The sequence below is a fragment of the Mustela nigripes genome, chromosome 6 (assembly GCF_022355385.1).
Source record: "Mustela nigripes isolate SB6536 chromosome 6, MUSNIG.SB6536, whole genome shotgun sequence".
Classification (NCBI taxonomy): Eukaryota; Metazoa; Chordata; class Mammalia; order Carnivora; family Mustelidae; genus Mustela; species Mustela nigripes.
Window position 1 is genome coordinate 35035159 of NC_081562.1, and position 23069 is coordinate 35058227.

Genomic DNA, 23069 nt, shown 5'->3' on the forward strand with positions numbered 1-23069 from the left:
TTCTTTTGTTACAATCTAATTTTGGGATTCAGTTTCAGTTTTTATTTTTTTAAGATTTTATGTATTTATTTCAAAGAGAGAGAGAGGAGAGAGAGAGAGAGCATGAGAGGGTGGAGGGTCAGAGGGAGAAGCATATTCCCCACTGAACAGGGAGCACAACTAGGGACTCAATCCTGCAACTCCAGATCATAATCTGTCGCTTAACCAACTGGCCACCCAGACACCCCTAGTTCCAGTTTTTAAGTGAGAACTATACTATCAAGTTTAAGTGGCCCACTCAAATCTTGAACATGGTGCCAAATATTAGGCAGCTAAAATCATGTCTTGGAATTGTTTCTTTTTTTATTCACTTTTATTTGAACTTACTTTTTAAATGCACACATTAAGAAACAGTTCTTCCTAAAATTTGTAAAAATATATGTAATATAAATGAAGTTAAACCTTTGGAATATCATGCTCTATCAGAGTTCATCCCTGTTTCATCCTGATGATAACCATGGATGTACTTGAGCTTGTACACATTAACAGATATATCAGAGTATTGATATACATCCATACACACACATACAAAATACAAAGAACTGTTAGAGGATTTCATGTTAGTATCATTCAATTCATTCCTACTAAAACCCAATTATTACTTTTACTTAAAAATATATTTTGGAGCACTCACTATTTAAGTATATGTAGAGGGGCATCAGGCTGGCGCAGTGGGTTAAGCCTCTGCCTTAGGCTCAGTTCATGATCTCAGGGTCCTGGGATCAAGCCCCACATCAGGCTCTCTGCTCAGCAGGGAGCCTGCTTCCCCCTCTCTCTCTGCCTGCCTCTCTGCCCACTTGTTAATCCCTCTGTCAAATAAATAAATCATATATATATATATATATATATATATATATATATGCATACATATATATGTGTGTGTAGATTTTTCTGAATGCCATAGTATGGCTTTCTCTGTTGCTATAAAGCTATCTTTTAGGGTGCACTTTCATGTTTTCTTTCAATTATACATTTAAGATGGAGATGGATGGTTGTAGAATTTGTGTTCTTTCAAATTTAATAGAAAATGTCCAACGCTTTGATAAGTGGATTCTACATTTTATTCATGATCATTTCTGTTCAACATTCGATATTATCAACCATTAATTTTTCCCAATTTATTGTACCTGTTATTTTTTTTGTACCTGTTATTTTGATGAGATTTTATTGTGTATCTTTTTACATGTCAGGCTGAACACCTGTACATATGCTTATTGGTTCTTATGTGTATTTTTTGTTTGACCAAGTGTCTTAGTATGTATTGCCTCAATTTTTCATTAGCTGTTTTTAATTACAAAATGTTATGTATTATTTATACACCCAGTATACTAATTTTTTGCTCCTAATATATAATACAGGTATTGTCACTTGCTCTATAGTTTATTTTTTCATTCATCAATATGGTATCTTTGGATGAATAGAATTTATTAATTTTGATGTTTAATTTATCAACACCTCATTTTATGATCAATCTTTTTATTTTTATTTAGGAAATTTTTCTTTAAGCCAAAGGGATTAAAATATTCAGGTATTTTCTAAAGCCTTTAGTATTTTGCTTTTCACATTTAGGTCCGTAATCTTTTTAGAATTGAGTTTTGAGATTTAAGTAAAGTTTCACTTTTTCCCCCATATGGATGTCCTCTTATGCCAGTACCAATTTTCAACTTCTAATATATTTAATTTTTGAACTATCTACCTTTACCTTATACCCCAGTACTAACTATGGATATTAATTTCTTGTATATTCTTTCCTATATAATTTTAATACATACAGAAACAAATATAAAGACAGATTCCTTTCTCTAGCTACTTTTACATAAAAGGTAGCATCCTATACCTTCTATTCTGCACTTTGTATTTTTTAATCTAATAATATTCCAGAGGATTTTCATATTAAGAGAAAAGACTGTTTTCATTATTTTTAGTAACTGAATATTATTCTACTATACTGGCATAATTAATAGAAAAATCTATCTTTTCTGCACCACTTTGCAGTCTCTGTCATAAGTCACACAATGACAAATGTGTGGGACTATTTCTTTCTTCTCTTGAAGAAAATTGAATCGGTTAATTTTTTAAAATTTTTTATTTTTTTTATTAACATATAATGTATTATTAGCCGCAGAGGTACAGGTCTGTGAATCACCAGGTTTACACACTTCACAGCACTCACCATAGCACATACCTTCTCCAATGTCCATTACCCCACCACCCTCTCCCTATCCCCACCCCCAATCCCCAGGAACCCTCAGTTTGTTTTGTGAGGTGAAGAGTCTCTTACGGTGTGTCTCCCTCCGGATTCCATCTTGTTTCATTTATTCTTTGCTTACTCCCCAAACCCCCCGCATTATCTCTCACTTCCTCATATCAGGGAGATCATTGGATAATTGTCTTTCTCTGATTGACTTATTTCGCTAAGCATAATACCCTCTAGTTCCATCCATATCATTGCAAATGGCAAGACTTCATTTCTTTTGATGGCTGCATAGTATTCCTGTGTGTGTGTGTGTGTGTGTGTGTGTGTGTGTGTGTGTACCACATCCTCTTTATCCATTTGTTTGTTGATGGACATCTAGGTTCTTTGCATAGTTTGGCTACTGTGGACATTGCTGCTATAAACATTCGGGTGCATGTACCCCTTTGGATGACTATGTATGCTTGTATCTTTAGGGTAAATACCCAGTAGTGCAATTGCTGGGTTGTAGGGTAGCTCTATTTTCAACTTTTTGAGGATGAATTGGTTTATTTTTAATCTCTGCACTAATACCCCATTCTCTTAAGTACCATAATTTTGAAATGAATCTGAGCAAGGACCTTTTTTATTTAATTTGATACCTGCATCCATTGTAATTACAATCACTTTTTCACTCCTGATATTTATTTTTTCTTCTTAAATTTGCCAGGATTATAACAAAGTGAGGTTCTTTAAAGCAGCAATTTTTGCTTTTTATTTACCCTATTTAATTTATTTTTTGATTTTACTAATATCCACAGTTAGGTTCTTATTTCTGGCCTTCTACATGTTCATTTATTTTAACCTACTTAAGCTTCTTTCAAGCTTTTTAAGGTGACCAACTTGCTTGTTATTTTTCTGCCTCATTCTCTTCTGGTATTAATTTTAAAGGAATAACTATCTCCCTAAATCCAGTTTTAGTTGCAACTCACAAGCTATGTAACATTTTTAATAAAATTTCATTTTAAATATTCTAAAATATTTTTAATACTTAAATATATTTTAAAAATTTAAAAATATTTTTAAAATATTTTAAAATTATTTAATATTTTAAATAATTTTAATATATTTTTCTCTTTGACCTAGGGGTTACTTACATGTATAAATCTTCAAACATACAGTGATGTTCATAATTATATTTTATTACATATTTTTAACTTAATTGCATTGTGATTCATAAACATTTTGTGTACACTTTCACAAAAGTGTGATCCTTTGAAATTTATTGAAACTTATTTTAATATTCTAGCATATGATTAATTTTAATAAGTGTATTTGTGTGTGCTTAGAAAAAAAGTATATAATTTTGCTGTTGTTGGGGGTGGAATTCTGAATATGTTCCTTAGATCTTGTCTCAGTCAAGTTAATCAAAACCTTTATCTCTTTCCTAAAGTTTTTTTTTTCCTCCTACCATTATGAGGGTTTTTTTTCCCTATTATTGAGAAGACTACCATTTGATTGTGGATTTCCCTATATCTCATATTTCCTTAAGTGTTATTTTTAATAACTGTTATTAGATGCATGCAAATTTATTTTTTATTTCTTTATTTTTTTAAATATTTTATTTATGTATTTTAGAAAGAATGAGATAGAGAGAGTAGTACAGAAGGAGAGGGAGAAGCAGGGTCCATAAGCAGGGAACAACAGCCTGATGTGAGCTCAATCCCAGGACCCTGGGAGCATGACCTGAGCCCTAGGCAGATGCTTAACTGACTGAGCCACCCAGGTGTCCCAAGATTCATGCAAATTTAAATTTCTTTTATTTTTCTATAAAGTTAAACATTTCATCATTATAATATGTTCCTCTTTGCCCTTTACTTTTTTCTCTTTTTTGGTAATTGCTTTAATAAAAAGAAGTATAATATAAATATAGAAAATAGAATAAATTACACTTACAGTTTGATGAGTTACCATAAAGTGAATACAACCTAATTACCCAGTTCTGGTAATAGAGAATTACCACAATACAGAAGCTGCCCTCAGTTGCCCAAACTGTTACTATTACACCCTCTTCTGAAAGGTAAGCACCATCATGTAATAAATCGGTTTTGCAATTTTTATTTTTTAAACTTTATATACATGGATTTTTTTAAAATCTGGATTCTTTTTCTTACCATTATATTTGTGAGATTTACTCATCCGTTCTTTTGATGGACATTTAAGTTGTTCCCAGTTTTTGGCTATCATGAATAATGCTGCTATGGACATTATAATACATGGCTTTTGGCACCTACATATATATATATATATATATATATATATATATATATATATATATACACACACACACTTCTCTGTTGGGTATTTACTTACAAGAAGACTTGCTAAATTTTTGATTTTGGGGTTTTGTTTTTGTTTTTGTTTTTTTGCCTTAAATTCTAAATTGTCTTCAAAATATCTACAAAAGGATAGAGTCTTTACCCATCTTTTAACTTTGTTTTCCATATTATAATGTTCAAATTTTCTGTGACCTTTGTGTTTAATATGCCTCTTTTAAACATCATATAATTGGATTTGGTTTTTAGCAGAGTCTGATAATCCTTTTCTTTAATAACAAAACATTTAGGCTATTCACATTTAATCTAATTACTGTTATATTTGGATTTAAGTCTACCATCTCATTTTGAATTTCTGTTCATTTCTTGGAAACTTCTTTTCTTGCTATTCTTTTTTCTTTAAGCTTTCATTGAGTTAATGTACTATTTTAATCAATAAATTTTCCTAATATCCATATTGACCTAAATACAAAGCAATAGTTCTGTAAGGATACAAAATTATAAACAGTGGCTAACTAAGAGACTAGAACTGCGTTAAAAGGTAAAGAGGAACTTCAAAATTTACTATATGTTTGGTTTGGTTTGATTCTTTCTTTCTTTCTTTCTTTTTTTCTTTCTTTCTTTCTTTCTTTCTCTTTCTTTCTTTTTTTACAATAAGCACATATTTTCTACTCACTTTCTGTAACCAGAACTACAGTAATTCTGCTAAAAGATAATTCTAAAAATGCATACAAAATAGTAGTTTTTTTCCCCTTTAATACTTTATCAGTTCAGCTTTTCCCTTTTATCCACATATTCTCAGGCCTAATAATATGATAACTATAATTTACACAGCAAAAGCATTCACAGAAAAATAATATAGAGATTATAAAGTGTTTCTCAACATAGCAATGAGAGCTGTCTATGCAAAATGACTTCCTTGGGTTCTGGCATGTGGTCTTGAGAAGTACCCTGGCCTTTGCATGAACCTTTGTTTTCATTAAGTAAATGATGAGCTCATAGTAAATGTGATATGGGAAAAAAGACTAGAGTAGTGAAAAGAATACCAAAGGAGAGAGTTTGAGTTTTTTTGGTTTTGGTTTTGGTTTTGGTTTTTTGGTAATAGTTTTTGGGGGCTTTGTTGTTGTTGTTTTTGTTTTTTTAGCTTTGTCAAGTCTTGGCACATCTGTGGGCCTCAGCATTCTCATCCACAAATAAAAGTGGTGGAGTTAGTTGATTTTAAGCACTGTACCTGGCCTAAGAACAGATTAGTGGAACTATTTTAAAGACCGATAGTCAAGCCTTACTTTCAAATTCTGCCTCTTCCTAACTATGTGATTTTGACACAGTTACCTGATTTCTTTGGGATGTGTTTCTTTTTAACCTGTGTGTTTTCTTTAAAAACCTGGGTTATTTTGAGGAATAAACGTTAAAGTACTTGGGAAGAACCTAAGTTCAGTTCTACAGGACAAAGTCAATTCATATTTATTTTCATCTTTCTAGCAGATGGTAGGCATATGATAATTATTAGTTTTACTTCTTATTGATATCTTGGAATTATATTATAAGAAAGTTCTAAATTAGTGCTGTGGAACATTGAAGTAATATTTTATTGTCTAACCTGGAATTTACAAGTCTTCCCTTCCACATTAATAAAATGTGAAATATTAATGCATTCTGTAGCACATCTTTTCTATAAAACATGTGAATCCTTAGATATCCATGATTTAAGAACCTAAAAAGTTTATACATTTAAAAGTGATATAATCTTATAAACAATATGTAGACAGTCTATCGGCAAAAACAATATAAAGAATTAGGAAAAAAGACAGCCAAGCAGAAAATTGAGTATAAAATTACTAGAGTCTAAAAAAAAGTTACTACCATGTTTAAAGCTATTTTACCCGTGTCATTTTTTATTTTGTATTATAATGTCACAATTGTAATAAATTTTACTGTAAAATGGTCAATATCAAATTTGAAGGTCACTTTGGTAATTGGAAGTGAGAGCCTCCCAAAGTGAAGGCAATTGGGAAACACAACATTTTACTTTCATGAATACGGTGATTGAGTTCTTTGACCTCTAGCTGGTGAAGCATGATATATAGTAGAACATTTCACTTCTGATATATGCATGTGAAACCCTGACAAGAATTAAAGGCAGATTTAATCTGCTGGCATTCCTCACTCTACTTGAATAATCACTAGAGTTACTCTGAAGTACTTTAGAGGAGAAAAAAAAGTAGGAAAAAAGGAAAAGGGAAAGAAAAAGAAATCAGAAAGAAAGAGAACAAAAGCAGGACGGAAAGAGAAAGAGGGAAGGAAGGACGGGAAGAAAGCAGTTGATTTGCTTATTTTCCTTTCTACACAAATGGCATCCTAAAGGAAAAAACAATATTTTGAAAGACTTTTAATGTAAACATGGACAGCTGTTTTAGACATTGTAACATGTGCACGTTTGAAAGAAACATCATGAAAAAAAAATATTCATGCTGAAATGTCAATTTTACAGCTCTAAGAGAGAGGTCCTAGGGTTTAGAAGTTAAAAGTGAGTTAACTCCTTGCTTATTCGAACATTAAGCTGTCAGCATGGAAGTAAGTTTAAAACTTATGATGGTCTGAAAATGTGGTGCTAAATGAAGTCTGAAGACCTATTAACCTGCCCGAGATGTAAACCAGGAACTATTATACTTTGCTGTTCAGCATGTATGCAAGTACTTTAAAGTAGTGTGTGAGCTATTAGGAAGTGAAAAATGAAGCTGAATAATATCTCTTTTTTCCCTAAATGCAGTGATAATGTTGGCTCTTTTCAGTATTCTTTCAGGAGTTGTGTACATATGAAAAATAGAATACTGAATATGATTGCTTTAATTTTTTTATGATAGCAATGCATAACTGACAATCTTTGAACAAGTTGACCAATAATTAGTTTTACCTTTGTTTTAAACCTTTACAGCAATCTAAAGGGAAAAACCTAACATTTGTAAACATACCTATCTGTAGATGACAAATGCTTTAGGTCATCACTTTTGACAAATTATTCACTGTATTAATAAAATATTTAAAAAATGAGTTTATGAAGTGAAGTATTGAGACATAATAAATATGAAATAACAATTTAAAAATGTATTACTTTGGTAAGGAATATGACCAACTTTCCATTTGCTGTTAAAATATGTTTTTACTTCTTCAACACTGTTATGTCAAACATAGTTTTAAAAAGTTTAACAAAGGGGATGCCTGGGTGGCTCACTGGGTTAAGTGTCGGACTTGTGATTTCAGTTCAGGCCATGATTCCATGGGTCATGCGATTGAGCCTAGGCTCTGTGCTCAGTGTGGAGTCTGCTGGAGATTTTCTTCCCCGCCCCTATCCAGACTTACACTTACTCTCTCAAAAATAAATAAATACATCTTATAAAGTTTAATAAAGACATTTATCAAATATTTTAAGATAACATATCAACTAGGTATATTTGGATCAAGTTTGGAAAGATGGAGATGTATTAAATCCAAATTAAAGGGCGTCTGGGTGGCTCAGTGGATTAAGCTGCTGCCTTCGGCTCAGATCATGATCTCAGGGTCCTGGGATCGAGTTCTGCATCGGGCTCTCTGCTCAGCAGGGAGCCTGCTTCCTTCTCTCTCTCTCTCTCTCTCTCTCTGCCTGCCTCTCTACTTGTGATCTCTGTCTGTCAAATAAATAAATACAAATTAAAAATAAATAAATAAAGTCAAATTACATAAATTGAAATAAGTTTAACCTTTTTTGACTGTGGAAACACATTTTGTTATGAAAATATTCTTTTCCTAGATATCCCTGTTTATGGACTTTTATATTCAAGTGGAAAAGACAAGAACCATTTTTATTCCATAAAATAGTTAAAAATACATTTTTTAAAGATTATACCAAAATATTTGAATAAGAAACCCAGAAGTTTCTCACTCAAGTTTCTTACTCTAGTTATCAGAGGATATTGATTCCAACCTAATCCAGTATGAGGTCCCACGAGCATCATATTCGTTGTTACGAGGTAAAACAAAAGAAGGCTATGACTTACTTGTTCCTCACCAAGTTTATAATCAACATGTGGAGAAGAGATGATGGAAGCAAGGGAAAGATAATAAAAGATACTGTAGCAACTGGTACCTAAATATGTGATACGCACAATATATGCAAGAAAATGTAAGAAAGGAAAAGATCAATCTAGGCCACAGGGATGTAATTTAAGTTGGATTTGAAGAATAAATAAGATTGCATGGTTTTCATGGTGCCTGGGTGGCTCAGTGGGTTAAGCCTCCACCTTCGGCTCAGGTCATGATCTCAGGGTCTTGCAATGGAGCCCCGCATCGGGCTCTCTGCTCAGCAGGGAGCCTGCTTCCCCCGCTTTCTCTCTCTGCCTATTTGTGATCTCTTTCTGTCAAATAAATGAATAAAATCTTAAAAAAAAAAAAAAAGATTGCATGGTTGTTTCCTACAGGATAGACAAGGAATTGACCTGTGCTTTCATTTGGTTCAGAAAGGGAAGATATTACCAAGTACTGATGTTGTGAAAAGAACCTCAATAACATCTGAGCTTTGATTGTGTACTTGGTTCTTTCATGTAAGCAGATGGAATGAGTGTCAGCAATAGTGCTTGTGGTCCACTTGTTCCTATATTCTCTTTGTTGCCCCGTTGCCCTAAAGACAGAGTGATACTGGTCAAAATTCTATTCATGTCTGTCTTCTTTTAACCCAGAGGGCACAACAGAGCTGTGAATGTCATTCCATTTTGATGCCGTCATGATGCACTATTGCTCCCCTACTCAAAATGTGGTCCACTGACCAGCAGCATGAGCATCAGCTGAAGGTTTGTCAGAGAGACATATCTCAGTCTCTCATCTCTAATCACACCCAAATACCAACAAATATAATCATTTTTTTTTATCATTCCCTCTTCCGTGTGCTCCATACTTTCTCTAACTCACTTATAATCCCCGCTATTTCCCTATTCTCCTACAGTTTGATTATAGACACTCTCATTCTCTTTCCCCATGCCATGTTTTCCACTTAAATTATCTTCTAATATATCACTTACCTTGCAAGTTCAACACAAATGAGTCATTAGTTCTCTCCAAATGTAATTTTACTTGGTGAAAAACCCTGTCTGGATAAGTGCTATTTTATGAATATAAATGTAAATGCCAGACATATTAATGCTAATGATTTCATGGGCTAGAAGGTTGATTAACAAGAAAAGAGGAGTAAAGCTCAGCTGTGCAATGTACACAAATAAGAAAGACAGAGTCGAAGTTTAGAGGGTGAAGATCCAAATATGGAAGAAAAAGCTCACATGAATTAGCTAAAAACAGAAATAATTATATTTTTATAAGGTAGAAACTGAAAAATAACCATTAAGGCTATTAAGTAAATCTATAAATGTATGAGATAATCTTACAAAAGATTTATTTTAGTGAGATTTATTTTCTTGTGGCATGAAAAGGGGCACAAATAATGAACTAGAACAAAACTTGATTTTTTTATGTTGCATTCTAGTAACATGACAAGATTTTAAGGATGGAGACTATTAAAGTTTCTATAGTCTTTAACAATGTTCTTCTATGCTCATACATCATTCTTTCCTTAGATAAACTTATTTCACACAAATGGCTTTCTTATAGTGCCTTGGAGAAAACATGCTTCGTATGACCACAGGACATTTGCATAGTTCCCTCTGTAAAAACTGCTCATCAATTTTCATTCTATAATTGCTGTTTAACCACCAGATTTCAGCTCAATCATCACTGAAGTCTAGTCCATTTGTACTGAACCTTGCCTCATTCTGTATTACTTCTATTCAGTTTCCTACCTCATATGATTTTATGAGAACTAAGCAAGTAATACTTTTAAATCATTCACCACAAAGACTAAAACATGGAAAATGCTCACAAAATATTAATGACTTTAAGCATTTGCTTTTATTACTTGGATCAGGTAGCAATTTGCTATATTTTAATAGATGCCTAGATCTGATACCCCCATTCTTCCTTTGAAGAGACTGCCTTCCCAAGGCAGTAATTCAAAATTGTTTCAAACTTCTTATTATATATATTATTAAAGAGATTTCACTTCCCAGGATCAAGCAAATATAAGCATTTATTGCCTCTTGCTTCTCAATATTTATTTACTTATTTATTCATTATTTCATTAATTTATCCATTTATTTACATTTCTATGACTCTGGTCTTTGATATTTCACTAATGTTTATCCTCTGTTTTAATTCTTCTTATCCTCTTCTTCCTCTTTTGCCTCCTCTGCCTCCTTTTCCTCTGTCTCCTCTGTCTCTCTTCCCTCATGTCCCTGTTTTTTGTTTTTTGTTTTTTTTCTTCTTCTTCACCTTCATATGTTGCAACAAACTTGAAGAGGGTATTCCCTGGTGCCTTCTGATCAAAAAATACATTATAGATTGGATATGAGTTATATATTAAAAAACAGATCTATTACATAGAACTATTAATCCTTTGACTTTCTTATTCAATACCATTAAACGTTTCCCTTGCTTATCTCAGTTTTCCATTTTAACCATCTTTTCCTGTTGAGTCCTTTATAATGTAGACAATAGTTACTTTGGGCAATATTATATTATATAAACAATAGTTGTTTAAAATCTCTTCAAACCATATAATTTTCATAGTTGGAACAATATTCTTAATTCTTAATTTTAAAATTAAATTATCTTTAAAACAGCTCAACTACCTTGTTTTTGTAGAACCTGTAAAACCGGATATTTTAAAAGAAAAATTTTAGGTTTAGAAGAATTGATTTATAATTACAACAGACATGAGATTATTCAGTCATCATAATGAATAATAATCCATTCTTTAGTCTGAAAAACTTGGCTTCATCTTTGTCCCCACCGTGTATTTGAGGTTTGTTGATTAATTAGATAAATACAGTCTTTCCTTTCACTTAATTAGAAGTGATCATTGTTATAGATATGCTATATGCTTGAATGTGAGCTGTAATTAATTTTGTGTAACTCATGATATTTTGCCACATTACCAAAATCAATACTTTTTCTTGTTCTGAGTGACTGGCTGTCCATTTTTCATCTTTCCTATATCTAGATTTAAAAATAAATTTTTGCCAACTTAGTTTTCTTAGGGTAACACATAGGTACTTGAGTTGGCCATTTACTTGAGTTTCTTCCCTAAGTTAATGCAGCTGCAAAGATAATTTCCACTGAGCTGGGTTAGGGTTTAAAATTATTACAATGATTTGAAAGGGAATGGTTGATGATGCTTTCTGAGTTTCTGCAGAAGGCGTTCAGCCAGAATTTTGCCAGTGATGGAGAGCAGGGCAATGTCATTATAGTTGCTATAGTCAGCTTTCCAGTTTTTTATGTGATAAAATATATATCACAATGCTGCCTCCAATATGTCATACAACCCAGAGTATGATGTAAATTGAATCTTGCCTTGGTGTTCCAACTTTCATTTCATCTTTTCACATACATGGAACAAGATCTTGCCAATGGAGTATTGTACGTAAGTACAGAAAACTGTCACTACCTTTGGAGTTTATAGGTGTTAAAGCACTATATAAAGTGTCAGATTTCACAGTAGGAAGTTTATACACCTGGAAAGAGCTGATCTATGTCCCACAGTTGACAAAGTCGTAAAAGTTCAGTTGAGACAAGTGTTTATTATTTTGGTATGTAAACGTCCTATGACTTTCTCAGAACAAATCACATACTCAGATATTCATTACTACTCTTACAACCAAATGTCTTCTAGAACAGACTGTATATTTTAAGCATTTGTTCCAGTAACATAATTCCTTGTTTTCTCAGCGGAAAAGAGGCCGGTGTGCTTGTAAATACCACCTTACATTGCTTTAGCAAAACATATTGGCTATAGGTTACTTTATTGTACTTTCAAATGTTCTCATCTTTTCAGAAGAACAAGATTGAAAGCTCAGACTGAAGAAAACTGAAGAAACAGAGTAGAGAGAGGAAATAAAAGTAACTTTTGAGCAAGAAATTTGTTTAAGCAAAAATAAAAGTGATTAAACTGTTTTACATAAAGGAACTAGACCAGCAACAATGCTTGCTTTCACCTAGGTCTCCTAGCCCAGACTGAAACACATAATAAATAAGAAAAAGTGGGGGGAAGTCTTTAAAAGTCTGCTGCAGTGTCTATTTCTAATTACCAATAATGAAACAATAAGAGGTTTTCTCTTTGTTACTAGATATATGAATTATATTATGTCATAAATGAAATGGAAAATACTACATAATAGTAACAGTATTATCTTCTTTTATCTCCTAAACAGATACCCATGCACAATAACATATCACCCAGGAAAAGAAACGGAGCTTGCTCTGTCCTTTCGAAAATTAAGTTGTTTTCCTCAAAAATAAATTGGCCCATTAATTTATCTCTGGTATGTTAAATTTATTATTATATTTTAGACTCTTCTGAATTTAATTACATATTTGCCTTTACCAGAATGTTTTATTTTTCATATATTTTCCCATTGCTGATCAGCATTCTGTATTTAAATTTGAGTGCTCCCTTTAGAATTTCTTTTTTTTTTTTTTTTGGAGTGTCAATATCATTTTTTTTATTGTGTTCAGTTAGCCACTGTATAGTGCATAAATAGTTTTTGATGTACTGCTCAATGATTCATTAACTAAGTATAACACCCAGTGCTCATCACAACATGTGCCCTCCTCAATACCCATCACCCTCTGCAATCCTCTGTAGGCAAGTAGCCTCTTTTAGAAATTCTTTAAAAAATACATTAAATCTACTCAAGGCCTTTTATTTCCACTAAAGTTGGAACTGCTTTATTTCCCCTGGTATACTCCCACCTGTAGTACATACTGTTAATCTGTCCTCTGTGCTCCCAGGATCCATTCTCACCTTTGTTCTTTTAGGAGTGAACTCTCCCTTCTCTTCCCTTCCCACACTCCCAGGCTCTCTTGCAGTCAGGTATGTCTTTATAACTAAATTTTTGCCAGCAGGATATAAACAGAAGTTATTTGTATAATTTCTTGTTCATTTTCAACCTAAAGACAAGTCCCTGTTCAGACTCCACTTTTTCCTATTCTGTCCCAAGAACCACAAATTCAAATGCAACTTTGTTGCAAAAATGAAAGTAATTTTTTTGTGCAGAGCTGGCTAGCCCAGAAACAAGAGCCTGCCTGCCTACATTTAGATTCTAAAGTGAGGGAGACACAGGCTTCTGGTCTATTTAACCACTGGACTTTGGGGCCTCTCTGTTTTTAGTAGCTGCTTCTGTTCTGTATCCCAACTTACAACACACAAAAGTATAAGCTTAAAATAACAGTGTTCTTGAGCTCTAAGGTGCTTATGTATAAAACCAGTGTGTAAACAGAGAAAACAAGATTTTTTAAAAGAGGAGGGCAAAAGCAAAACCATCATTTGCTTTTTTCTCCCTAGAAATCTCAGCAGCTTATAAATTGGTTCTGATTTTAACAAGAAATAGTGTATAGTAAAAGTAAACTGTACTTCTTGAAAATAAGTATTTATATGTATAATTTATATATATAAAGTAAACCTTATTCTTCAAATAATTATGAATATACATATATCTCCATACATACATACAATATACATGTATATATACATACACACATACACACACATATACATATGCATACATGTATGTATGTATATGTATACATATATGCATATGTATATATGTATACATATATGTGTGTATACATATACATATTTGTGTGCGTATATATATATATTCCTCTCATATATATATATATATATATATATATATATAGTGTTGTTGAGAGGAATAAGCAAGATACACTACATCATGTCTAAGAGTACAGTACATATATACTGAGCTTTTTCACAGCATTCAATAGCCATTCCTTTGTGCTTTGCTCCATCATTGTAAATATGTTAGACTTCATATCAGTGGTCCTCAAAGTACACTTCCCAAAACAACAGCAGTAGCAATAGCACTGGGAACTTGTTAATAATTCAACAGAGATGGGGCGCCTGGGTGGCTCAGTGGGTTGAGTCGCTGCCTTTGGTTCAGGTCATGATCTCAGGGTCCTGGGATCAAGTCCTGCATTGGGCTCTCTGCTGAGCAGGGAGCCTGCTTCCCTCTCTCTCTGCCTGCCTCTCTGTCTACTTGTGATCTCTATCTGTCAAATAAATACATAAAATCTTTAAAAAAAATAAAAAAAATAATTCAATACAGATGTATTGAATCAGAAATGCCCAGTAGGGCCCACAGATCTGTAGCTCAAAAATCCCTCCAGATGATTCCAGTGCATGATAAAGCTTGAGGGGAAGAAAATGGCTCTTGATCAACAAGCTGGTAGGTAAAGTAGAATCAGCAGTCAGTAGAAGAAATTTTTGAAATTACATGGATTTAAAAACAATGATCTCAAAAAAATTTTTTTTAAATTAAAGAAGAAATAAAAACAATGAACTCAATATATGTTTTTAAAATATCCTAACCTAGTTATTTTGCCTTCTGACAGTCAATTAGTCTTACTTAAGTCTATAAGGATTATAAATATTTTAAAATTATGAAAAATTGCAGATATAATGTAAAATTGCATTGTAAAAATTGTAAAATGTAAAAATATTGTAAAATGTAAAAAATTGCAGCTATAATGTAAAATGCTATTTATTTTTCTCAGGTAAGAATAGGCATCACTACTCAAATGTGACTGTTATTGCCATTCATATATTATGTGAAGTTTTTTTAATATGAAGACCATATTCTTAAAATTCCATTAATCTCTACCATACTTTAGAAAATATATTGATAAATATTGAAGTATCCATACTCATATATACTCATACTCATATTCATATTTCATATGAATATGATATTTAATATGTGATTTCCTATGTGATTTCATATGTGATTGCCCTTGCATTGTTATATAATATTCAGAAATAATTGTAAAATATTTTTTATTTACCCTACACATATTTTCATATTTATTAGCTAATTTGAGAGTCCTGTTACATTAACACGGTCTTCACATAAGAGAAAACAGAAGGTTTCAAGAAATTATGAGATTTATCAAAAATTACACACTTAGCAAGTGGGACATCCAGGATTAAAATTAAGAAATTTTGAATCCAAATATAATCACTGCATTTGCAAGATAATAACAATAATAAATAAGATGCAAATCCAGTCGAAAAATTTATGTTGTCCCTGTAGTGTTAAAATGCAGATTCTTCAAAAAGAAGAATAAATGAAACAAGATGTGATTGGGAGGGAGACAAACCATAAGTGACTCTTAATCTCACAAAACAAACTGAGGGTTGCTGGGGGGAGGGGGGTTGGGGGAAGGGGGGGTGGCGTTATGGACATTGGGGAAGGTATGTGCTATGGTGAGTGCTGTGAAGTATGTAAACCTGGCGATTCACAGACCTGTACCCTGGGGATAAAAATATATTATATGTTTATAAAAAATAAAAAATTAAAAAAAAAAGGAAGAACAGCTGGGCATTGCATGATCTCTTTTGTGAGCTGCAAGTCAGGTGAATGTTCTTGGGTAATTAACTTCAGTGAATATATACACTTGCAGGGGAGGAGAGAAGAGGATTCTGGGGCCAACTACAGAAAGTGAGAGAGAGCTTAGTTCAGCCAATTTGTTTATGTAACATGGCCGGGATATTTATTTGGCATTCTCTGCGAGAGATCAATAAATACTTATTTTTCCATTACATGGACTGACAGGGAGGCACGTCTTTGGATACAATACCATTTCTAGATGGATGTTCAGGTAAGAGCAAACTTGTCTCTTTTTCTGTGCAACTTAATATTAAGTAAAAATAAAATAAAATACATATGGCAGAATGCTAAACTACTATGAAAATTTAGGAAATAAAATAGCATTTTAAAGGAATGTCATGTTTGCTGCCAGCCTCAGAACTTCTGCAAGAGTACATTCTCTCCTTCCCCTGAGGAACCCTGGTATACACAGGTAAGAGGCACATGGCCAGAGATCTATAATAGGACTTAAAACAAAAAAAATTTGAAGAGTTTCTATATGATTATTTAAAATATTTTTTAAGAAAGAAAGTGAAATTGCTGTAAACATAATTGGAATCAATCTCCAAATTCACCTAGACATTCATAAGTTAGAATAAAAATGCTGTGTTACTTGAGAGGTGAGATTATGGTTTTTTTCCACCAAATTTTCCAGTGTGACCTTTCTTCATTTCCTACAAGTGTAGTGCAGTCAGTCTGAGGGAGCATGTCTGCTCCAACGTCCTACTGTATTTGTACGTGTAACCTTCACCACCCAGTCTTCAGTTTACTGGTAAATTGTTCATGTTATTTTGTAGGTTACCCTTCCCAGGGATCATTCATATTCAGAATTGACTTCACACGTTTTTGTTTCTGTCCCCTTTTTATGAATATTTTGTTCCTAATGAATCCCATAGTGACTCAGTTGACTCAAGTCTGATACCTGCTTGTGCCACCACTGTAATACTGTAAAAAAATAATAATAATACATTTCTCTCTCTTACCTGGGAGTTGTTTAGCCAAAAAAAAGGAAAAGCAGGTACTAGTTTTCTACTGTTTTAGCCATTAATTATAAAAGTAGCATTCCAACTGAAGAGGACAAATCTGATCCGTTCATCTGTGTACAGAAAAGTGAAAAATGTTAAAACAGCTGGTTATCAACATTTTTTATGTGGCTTTTCCTCATCCTTCCAAATAGCTTGAAAGGCCATTTTGAATGGGGAGTTTGGATCCCCATAATGATGGTTTATAAAGAGGTTGCTAAACAATGTTAAAGTGCCCTTTCTAAAAAGCTAAGAATTTTGGTGCTGGCTGAAGCAACAAAAGGCAAGAAGGAGAAGAAAAAGAGCTTAGCATGATATGGTGGCTTAGCATGATAGCACGGAGAATATAGGCTGGTGAGAAATTCATTATAGTACCGCCAAAAGATCTATTAGAGTCCAAAAAGTTAATACAGAGTATTAATTTATCCATTCTGATACAACATAAACTCCTCTTGTTCTAATTTTTAATGGAGAATGCCAAACAAAATTTTATGTTAATGATTTCGGGAAAATCAAAGGAAAGTGTTTCTACTTCAGTGACTCTCAATATGTGTGCCTGAAACAGCAACATCAGCATCACCTGGGAACTTGTTAGAAATGTAAATTATTAGGTCCTAATCAGACTCCCTTAATCAGAAGTTCTGTCAATAGTTTAGCCATCTGTATTAAAAGAAGAAAAAAAAACATACACTTTAGGTGATTCTGATGCAAGCTAAAGTATGAGAACCATTGTGTTATTACACATGCAGGTTTATGTGGACCAGAGTGAAGTCAAGAGTTACAGGAGATGAGGTGCTGCAGAGATTAATAAATTGGCTGAGTATGAATTTGGTGTTAAATCAATTAGAATACACATAAGCAAAATAATTTTCTGGTTTTGGGGAAAGACAGGGTACAACCTATGTGGTAATTTTAAATCTTTGTTTAAATTTTAAGAGGGTGGTATTAGTTTATACTTGGCTTCCAATTTTAAATATGAAATTATGGGTATTCAATGCTAACTGTGTATGCTACATTGCTAGAAAACTTTCAGTAGCACTAGGATTTTGTCAATAAGCTGTCTCACGTGTCTCAGTTTTTCTATTTTTTAAATTGAAGTATAATTAACATATAACATAGTTTCAGGTGTACAATGTAATAATTCAACAATTCTATGCAGTATTCCTTGCTTACCACTGGTAGTGTTGTCCCTATCTGTCACTACACAACACTGTGTACTAATATATTGACTGTATTTCCTATGTTGACTACTTTTCATCTCTGACTTATTTATTTTATAACTGGAAGTTTGTACCTCTTAATACCCTTCACCTCTTTCCATCCATTCCCCATGGACCTCCCCTCTGGCAACAACCAGTTCTCTGGATTTAGGAGGTTTTTTTTGTTTGTTTGTTTGTTTGTTTTTTAAGATTCCATATATAAGTGAAATCATATACTATCTGTCTTTCTCTGCCTAACTCCTTTCACTTAGTGTTGTACCCTCTGTTGTCTCAAATAGCAAGAGTTAATCCTTTATAGCTCAGTGATATCCCTGTGTGTGTGTGTTTGTGTGTGTGTGTGTTTTCCCAATGCTGACTACTTTTATATGTGTGTGTCTATATACATACATAAATACATACACACACACACATACCGCCTCTATCTATCAGTAGACATTTGGGTTACTTCTATATCTTAGTTGTTTTTAATAAAGCTGCAGTAAACAGGGGTATGCTATTGTAATATTTTATCTTTTAAAATTATGATCTATTTTGTTTTCTTTAGACAGATATCTAATAGTAGAATTATTAGATCATATTAAATTTCTATTTTTAATTTTTTGAGGAACCTCTATACTCTTTTCCAGAGTGGCAACAGCAGCCTGCGTCCCCAGCAACAGTGTAGGAAGTTTCCCTTTCTCCACATGTTCCCCAACACTTATTTTTTCTGTTTTTGATATAAGGCATTCTGATGTGAGGTAAAAGCTCCTTGTGGCTTTGATTTGCATTTCCCTGATAATTATTGATGTTGAACACCTTTTCATTCTGCTGGCCATCTGTGTCTCTTTTTTGGTTAAAAAAAAATGTCTATTCAGATTCTCTGTCCATTTTTTAATCAGATTGTTCTTTTGGTATTGAGTTATAGGCCTTATGTATTTTAAATGTTAAGCCTTTATGAAATAGATCATTTACAAATATCTTCTCCCATTCATTAGGTTGTCATTTTGTTTTGGTGATGGTTTCCTTTGTACAAAAGCTTTTTATTTTAGTTAGTCCCAATAATTTATTTTTGTTTTAGTTTTTCTTGCCTGAGGAGCTCTATCTAGAAAAGGGTTGCTAAGGCCTGTGTCAAAGTTTTCTTCTAGGATTTTTATGGTTTCAGGTCTCAAGTTTAAGTCTAACCATTTTGAGTTTTTTTTTTTTTTTTTATGGTGTAAGAAAGTGGTCCAGTTTCATTCTTTTGTGTGTATCTGTCTAGTATTCCCAGCACCATAAATGAAAGGCTATCTTTTCAACCGTAGTATATTTTTGCCTTCTTTGTAATGGATTATTTGGCCATACAAGCACAAGTTCACTTCTGGGCTCTCTGTCTTGTTACACTGATCTATGTGTCTATATATGTACCAGTATCCTACTGTTTTGATTTACTACCACTTTGTAGTATATCTTGAAAGCTGAGATTGTCCTATGTCCAGCTTTGTTCTTTCTCAAGATTTCTGTGGCTATTCAAGGTCCTTTGTGGTTCCACACAAATTTTAGGATTATTTGTTCTATTTCTGTCAAAAATGCTGTTGGTATTAATAGGGATTGCACTGACTCTAGATTGCTTTCAGTAGTATGAACATTTGAATAATATTCCAATCCATGAACATAGCCTAGATTTTCATTTGTTTTGTCTTCAAATCCTTTCATCAGTGTTTATGGTTATCAGAATGTAGGTCTCTTACCTCCTTAGTTAAATCTATTCCTGGGTACTTGTTCATTTTGGAACAATTATAAATGGGACTCTTATTTCTCTTGCTTCATTATTCAAGTATAAAAACACAACAATTTCAATATATTTCATATCCTCCAACTTTACTGAACTCATTTATCAATTTTAATAGTTTTTTTTTTTTGATGGAGTCTTTAGGATTTCCTATATATAATATCATGTTATCTGGAAATATACTTTTACTTCTTTCTTACCAATCTGAATGCCTTTTATTGACTTTCTTGTCTGATTGCTATGACTGGGATTTCCAGTACTATGTTGAATAAAAGTGGCAATAATGGGCATCTTTGCTTTGCTTTTGGTCTTAGAGGAAAAATTCTGTTTTTCACCATGTAATAGGATATTAGTTATGGGTTTTTCATAAATGACCTTTATTATGTTGAGATATGTTCCCTCTCAACCCACTTGGAGAATTTTTATCATGAATGAATGTTGTGTTTTATCAAATGCTTCTTTGGTATCAACTAAGATGCTCATATGGTATTTATCTTCTTAACATGATCTGTCACCTTGATTTGTGAATACTGAATCACCTTTGTGCCCTTTGAATAAACCCCTTTTGACTGTGGCGAACGATTTTTTGAAATGTATTGCTAAATTCGGTTTGGTAGTATTTTGAGGATTTCTGCTTCTATATTCATGAGAGATATTGGCCTGTAGCATTTATTTATTTTGGGGGGGCGGAATGTCTTTGTCTGGTTTGGTATCCTAGTAATGCTAGCTTCATAGAATTGGGAGTTTTCCTTCCTCTTCTGTTTTTTTTGAAATAGTTTGAGGATAGTAGGCATTAACTCTTCAAATATTTGGTAGAATTCACCTGTAACGCTATTTAGGAGTTTATTACTGACTCAATATCATTACTAATAATAGCAAAATTCTTAAAAATAATAATTTTTAAGATCCCATATATAAGTGAAATCATGTAATATCTGTCTTTCTCTGCCTGACTCCTTTCACTTAGCATGGTACCCTCTATGTCCTTCCATGTTGTCTCAAATAGCAAGAATTAATCCTTTTTTGTATCTCAGTGATATCCCAGAGTGTGTGTGTGCTTTGGGAAGTTTATTACTGACTCACTCAATATCATTACTAATAATTGTTCAAATTTTCTATTCCTGATTCAGTTTTAGAAGATGATGTTTTGGGATGCCTGTGTGGCTTAGTCAGTTAAGCATTGCTTTCAGCTCACGCCATGATCCCAAGGTCTAGGGATCAAGCCCTGCATCAGGCTCCCTGCTCAGTGGGGAGTCTGCTTCTCTCTCCTTTCTCCCCCTGCTTGTTCTTTCTCTCTCTAATAAATCTTTTAAAGAAAAAATGTATTTCTAGGAATTTATCCATTTCTTCAAAGTTTTTGCATTTCTTACCAGCTAATTTTTAATAATCTTTTATGATCCTTTGTATCTCTGTGGTATTGGTGGTTATTTCTTCTCCATTGCTGATTTTATTGATTTACTTTCTTTGTATGATCAGGTAAATGTTTGTCCATTTTATCTTTTCAAGAAATCAACCATTTTATTAATTTTTGGTTTTTTGTTTTTTGCTTTTTTTTTCTTTTCTTTTGTCTGTTCAGTCTAATCTTTCTTATTGCCCTCCTTCTAGTTTTGGGTTTTGCTGTTTTCTAGCTCCTTTAGGTGAAAAGTTTAATTCTTTTTCTTCTTGAGGTAGGTCTAAACTTCCCTGTTAGAAATGCTTTTGCTATCTCCAAGGATTTAGGACTATTTTCATTTGTCTCAATGTATATTTTTATTTCCTCTTTAATTTTAGTTGACCCTTTTATTCAGTAACATGCTGTTTAGTCTTCATGTCTGTTTTTCCAGATTTTTTCTTGTAATTCTAATTTCATTCCATTGTAGTTGGAAAGGATTATTGTTATGATTGCAATTTTATTAAGAATTTATTAAAGGGTGCCTGGGTGCCTCAGTGGGTTAAGTCTCTGCCTTCAGCTCAGGTCATGATCTCAGGGTCCTGGGATTGAGCCCCACATTGGGTTCTCTGCTCAGCGGGGAGCCTGCTTCCCCCTCTCTCTCTGTCTGCCTCTCTGCCTACTTGTGATCTCTCTCTGTCAAATAAATAAATAAAATCTTTAAAAACAAAACCTCATCCACTCCAACCCCAACTGCAGGATAAGATTCCCTTTCTAAAAAAAAAAAAGATTTTTTGGAGCCTCTATGCGATCTGTCCTGGAGACTGTTGCATGGGCACTTGGAGTGTGTATTCTGCTGTATTTGGATGGAATGTTCTCTGCTAGGTTTTTCTGGTCCTATATGTAATTATAATCCATTGTTTCTCACTTCTTTTTTGTCTGAATGATCTGTCCATTGTGTAAATGGGGTGTTAATGTCTGCTACTATTATTGTATTACTATTATTTTCTCCTTTTATGTCTATTACTACTTCCTTTATGTGTTTAGGTCCTCTTGTGTTGGTGCATGGATATTTGCAATGATATATTCTTATTCTTATTGGATTAATCCCTTCATCACTGTATAGTGTCTTTGTCTATTGATAGAGTCTTTGTTTTAAAGTCTATTTTGTCTGACGTAGAAGTGCAACTCCAGTTCTTTTTTTTTTTTTTTTAAGATTTTATTCATTTATCAGAGAGAGAGAGGGGGAGAGAGCGAGCACAGGCAGACAGAATGGCAGGCAGAGGCAGAGGGAGAAGCAGGCTCCCCGCTAAGCAAGGAGCCCGATGTGGGAATCGATCCCAGGATGCTGGGATCATGACCTGAGCCAAAGGCAGCTGCTTAACCAACTGAGCCACCCAGGCGTCCCTCCAGTTCTTTTTTTTTTTTTTTTCTTTCCATTTGCCTGGTAGGGTTTTCCACCCTTTCACTTCTAGTCTGTATGTGTCTTTAGGTCTGAAGTGGGTCTCCTGTAGGCAGCATTATAGATGGGTCTTTAGTGAATATGTGTGCCTGTGCCTGTGTTTTAATCCCCTCAGTAACACTATGGCTTTTGCTAGGAGCATTTTCTCCATTTCCACTTAAATTAATTGATAGCTG